A 6,000-nucleotide genomic window follows, 5' to 3' on the forward strand; every position below is an offset into this window, starting at 1 on the left:
TCACACCTGCTAATTAAGTCATGGGTTATGCACAGACTGCATGGCAGGAAATCATTAGATGTTGATCAACTTTTGTATGGATTTGCAGGTGATGGCTTATAGGCGTATTTTTTGCAAGTCATTCACAAGCCTTGCACAAGGTGGGATTTCTCTATGGCTGGGCATTGCTTGTCTAATTGCAGGATTTTAAGCTCCACTGGGGCAGGTACTGTGGTGAATTGGACAAATATTCTCTGTCATGCACAGTTTAACAAACCAAGCACTTTAATAACAGGGATGGCCACTTTTGTCATTAGATGTGTTTGGGCCCCCACAAACCAAACTTCCATTGTTCTTAAGGCAGCTAACAGTGTTGTTATTCAAAACCACTTTTGGATCATGTAATAGTCATAACCATCCTTAACATCACCCTTCTGACTTTTTATTTATTTATTTATTAACAGTTTCTTATATAGCGCATACATATTACGCAGCACTTTACAGAGTATAGTTGAACATTCACATCAGTCCCTGCCCCAGTGGAGCTTACAATCTATATTCCCTACCACATGTACACGCACACACAGACATTCTAGGGTTAATTTTGTTTGAAGTTAATTGACCTACCTGTATATTTTTGGATTGTGGGAGGAAACCGGAGTACCCGGAGTAAACCCACGCAAACACGGGGAGAATATACAAACTTTTAATTTCATTATTATCAACATTAAAGTAACACATTATGGGCGAGATTTAATGAGGTCCGATATTGTGACTTTTGCATTATTATTGTAAAAAATGGCAGTTTTTGTACTTTTTCCAAAAACCGCACATTTTATAGGATGCGATTTGCAGGGAAAAAATGCACCTTTTGTCGTGAAAAAACAGAACTAGACTCCAACAGCCCGCGGTGTCATGCCACATCCAGGTGACACTTTTTACATAAGGTCCTCTGGCCACATCATGCTCATGGCTGGGCTTCCTCTGATTGGTTCAAAGAATCTCCATGGAGACGCATAAAGCCAACGGGGCTGAGAGCATCTACAGCGCAGTGACAGCAGGCGAGGAGGAAGCCGAATCACACCACAGTCAGTGGAAAGGGAGCTGGCTCACCCCACAGTCAATGCGAGGGGAGCTGGCTCACCTCCACTGGCAGTGCGGGGTGAGCTGCTGCAGGAGAGACAGTCAACGCTGGAGCCTGGAATGGTAATTTATGCTGGTGTAAATTTAGTGTATGTGTATTAAAGTTTTATTTTTGTGTGTGTGTGTGTGTGTGTTTTTATTTAAACATTCTTTTTACAGGTGAACTACAAGTCCAAGGGGGCCCATTAATGTCCTGCATGCTGGGACTTGTGGTTCACCAAGTCCCAGCATGCGGGGGAGGCCTGCTGGGACTTGTAGTTCACCTGTAAAAAGCAATGTTTTTTTTATTTCATTTTAGAAGTATCAGCCTGGCGCGCACCACCCAGGGATGCCGGGGACATCCCCGGGCTTCAGCCTTGGACGTGTGAAGCCTGGGGGGTCCCCTTTATTGGGGTGGTCCCTACTCCCCCAGGTTCCCTGGCCAGGGCTGACCAGCCACAATGAGCATGACATAGCCAGTGGATCTTATGTAAATAGTGTCTCCCGGCTGTGGCATGACACCGAGCGCTGTTAGAGCCCGGTGCTGGTTCCAAAATACGGGGGACCCCCAGTCCCCCATAATCTCTCATTATTGTCCAGCTCTCGCCAGACCGTCCCCGCTGACGAGAGCTGGCGGAAAGGAACTCCATTAAACTGGGATGTGCGTGCGTCTCATGTGCACGCACATCCCAGTCTCTCGGCAGCTGGGCGGCGGGTCCCCACTTCAGGGAGACAGGCAGGGTTAGGGGGGGTTGGGGCAGTGGTGTGGACCGGCGATGGTGGCGGCAGATGGTGACAGGGAGCTCCATTGCAACAGGCGCATGAGCGTCTCATGCGCCGCGTGGCAGGGGCTGGCGGCTGGTAGGGGCTGGCAATAGATTTGCCAGCCCCTGGCTGAATGAAGCTGGCTCCATCTCTATATAGTTTAGCAGGAAAATGAGGTCATGCAACATCAAATCAACATCTTGAACTTACATTTATGAAATAAAATCCCTGCAGATGAAGGAATATGGTTAAGCTTAATAATCGTTTGCACAGTAGAATGAAAATTAAATAATAACCCTGCATAAAGAGTAAGTAAAAATATGAAAAATGTACATTTAAAACCATAGGTAACCCCAACCTCTCAAAGAGAAAACAAAGAGAAGCAATAAACTCTACCATCTACCATCGGGAGATTGCTAACCAACTAGCGGATAAATGTACTTACAAAAAATTGAGGGGAGACCCTACACAAAGCATAATAAAGAAAATAGATGTCTTCATCAGTTTGTATTTATCCCATGGTATGATCAAAGAATCAGAAGCAGGATATATAAAAATAGAAAATCCTGCTAAACCTGTCATTTATATTCTGCTGAAAGTGCACAAGCGTATAATTAACCCCCCAGGGCGCACTATTGTAGCAGGGATAGAGTCTGTGACTTTAAATTTGTCATGCTAAATTGACTCCAAACTGCAACCCTTGGTGAAAAGTACAAAATCATATACTAGGGATACAATATCGGTTGAACAAGAAAAAAAGAGGGTGTTGAGCTGCGCTTGGTATAACTTTATGGAAGAATGAGGTAATGAAACCTGTAAAGTTGGGTGAAAAAATGAGGGATTGGTTGATCTAGTACAAAAAGATTTAATGTCTAAAATACATATAGCCAGAATACATTGGTATTATTCTAAAATCACATAAAATTCATATCTCACCAAACCAAACTGGGGGAAATGTATGGCCCGGAGAGTCCCAAGAGTCCTGTATAGGGCTGAGATGTAAGTCGTCCTGTATGGAGCTGCAATAATGTGCCCAATTGGAGCAGTAGGGAGGGAGGACCAGATGTGAGGATAAGGAGCGGCTTAGGTTGACACGAGTTGCCGACTCCCTCCGCTGGATGGACTGGAGCGGGATGGGTCCTCAACCTCTACCTTACTAGAGGAATTTGTAATCCAAATGGAACCAGTGGAAGGTGATATTACCGGACTGGGATCTGTAAGTGGCCCAAAGGGACCCCCAGGTCCTGGTGAGGCGTGATGGATGTCTCCAATGTAGCAGATAGTGGGGAGGACTTGAAGATGTTGATCAGGAGCGGCCCAGGATGGCACAAATAACCGACTCCCTCCGCTTGATGGAATAAAGCGGGAAACAGTCCTCGACCTCAACCTTACTGCTGGGACTTGGTGGTCCAATTGGACTAAGGATGGTAAGTGTGTGCACAAATCAGCACTTCCGGGTTCTTTAGGGGTAACCAGTTTGGTATTCTGGAAGGAGATAAAAAACCTGAGTCCTGACCGGTTTCGCTGCTCCAGGCAGCTTTGTCAGAGGATAACAGGTTTAAAACATGGCTGGCTATTTATTTCCTGTTACATGGGTCATGTGACCAACTTAATTAGATCAACCAATCTATTTTATAAACAAAATAGGGCGCTAAAGTAGGAGGCAAGTCACTATATATTCATACACAACAAGATACAGTAGTAAAATATACACTAGAACATAGTATGTTGTTGGTTGTAAAAGTGCTTAGATTATGATCGCTAACTTGTGCAATAAATATTGTTAGTATGGTGGTCATGGTGACTAAGATGACCTTATACAAAAACAGAGAAACAAGATGACTCTCTTTTTTGGGGCACTCTTTCTTATTTATAATATTTGTTATCTGAGTATTGGTCGCGATCTCAAGGTACTATGTGGGTCACTATTGGGACAGACTATGCATTGGGACACTTAATTACGTCAAAAAAGATAGAAATGTATCAGTTTGGGATACTTAATGTATCATAATGTTTCTGGATTATTACAGTCCATCGAGACATCAATTGCTCCCTACTGAATTTTATATACATGTGAATCAATTGTATGACTCAATAATGTGAATAGTGAAATCAGAATACAAATAAATATATATATTTTTTTGGTTTTTCTTATGCAATTAAAAATGGCGAAATATTTTGCATCACCTTTGTCGTGGCTGCTTGGGTATTTTAACTTATCATCATTTGTCTGTGCATTAATGCGAATAAGTCCTGGTGTCAGATCTCAATTTTTAGAGGGAAGAAAAAAGGCTCGCTGTCCAATACCCCAGTGGTCCTTTTAACTCAGCCGTGTGTCGCTTATGGACAGTGAACGGAACTGAGGGATAACCACTATATGGGGTCAGGGCTAGGCAAGTGAAGGAAGATACAGGGATCTGCTGTCACTGTCAGTGTTCAGTGGCGCCCCTGTTGGTTTCCCAGCGCAAGGGTTCACCCTCTGAGACCGACAGTGATGAGAGTCCCCTAGCGGTGGAGGAACAGAGACAGCGATAATTATATCCAATTATTCTCACATTTATAAAATTCAATATTCTCTATTATGCTGCCCCTTTAAGTCTCTCACATGTATACCTATCAGTTTCTCACATGTATTCCCATAACAATCCTGTCAAGGAAATATAGCTATAATGAGTTGCCTTAATGCCTTCACTAAATAGTACAACAGATACAGCCAAGTCCTTTCCACATTACCAATACGCTCTGTTAAGCAAAGTATAGGAATAATGCATGCATCTGTCTCTTATCATATATGCCACTTAGCCTTTGGATGGTCAAACCAACTTCCTCTCTCCGGACACAGGATTAAAAATCCGCCTGGTTATTGTCTCCCCATGTGCAGCAGGTCACCATATGTAGCGTGGAACGCGCGTTTCGCCCTGAACGAATGGGCTTGTTCACCCACGTAATGTATCCCCTGCTGGTCTGTCTTTTATAGCGCTATATTTCGCGCTCCGTTTTGAGAGCCGGAAGTGACGTTCCGGGAACTCTCAATACGTGGCGTCTATTCATTGAGACGCCCGCTGTCACTCACTAACTCTATGCGGCGTCATGGATTGTATGTATGGGGGGACCGTCTATGCCGTCTCCCATTGGTCGCTGTCCGTCTCTACGTGCTGACGTGTACTGCCTAGGCTTATTCCTCTAACGCTAGTTGCCTGGTGACGTATAAACATGTCTGTAATACAACGGCATCTATTCCCATTGGTGGCTGTATTTTTCTACGTACTGACGTATGCCTCCTAGGCTTGTATTCTAACGCTAGTTGCCTAGTAACATGTAAACAAGTCTGTGTCACAGCGGCATCCATTGCACTTTTCTGCTGATTTGGACCTGTACGGTAGTGTATATGCTTTTTAGAATGTAATTTACTCCACATTACTTATGCCTTCTATGGCTCCATAGGTAGGGTTGTTTTTCTATCTATGAGTGAAAGAGTATATGCCTATGCTTATTTTATGCTAATGGGCTGTCTCACTCCTTGATTTCTCGTATTTAATTATTATTATACAGTATGATATAACATTGAAAAGAGAAGAAGATATTAAATCCCAGTTAATTTTTATACAGTGATGGTCTGTGTATATGGTTAGATTACCGTGATTATCTTACAGTGCATATTTAGAATTATATTAATACGTGATCCTTTATAATTACCTTAATTTTGTGTTTGTATATCTTGTGAAATAGTTGCATAAGTGCCTAATTGGTTCTGTGTCTTGATTAAACAATTAAACGTTGTTTATATATTGATATGTGAAAGAAAGGGGGCGTGCTAAAAACACTGCAAATAAAGTACAACAAATTACATACTGTGAAGGTAAAAGAAGAGGGGGGGAAGGGAAAAGATTAATAGAGTTATTAGTGACTAAGTGTACTGGGATTATAATTTATACTAGGAATTTATACTTACTACATTGTTGTTATATTCTATCTTTATATTAGAATAATAGAAGTATGGTGTATTGCTAAGTATATCCTAATTGTGTTTAATTTCATAAGTTGTTTTAATACTGTTGAGGGGGAGGAGTATTAATAATGTAAGTGGAGAAATTATCTTAATAAGTCTATGGATGATATAAATCTCTCGTCCAA

Source organism: Crinia signifera, chromosome 4 (assembly GCF_055691185.1).
Source record: "Crinia signifera chromosome 4, ASM5569118v1, whole genome shotgun sequence".
In the NCBI taxonomy this organism is placed as follows: domain Eukaryota; kingdom Metazoa; phylum Chordata; class Amphibia; order Anura; family Myobatrachidae; genus Crinia; species Crinia signifera.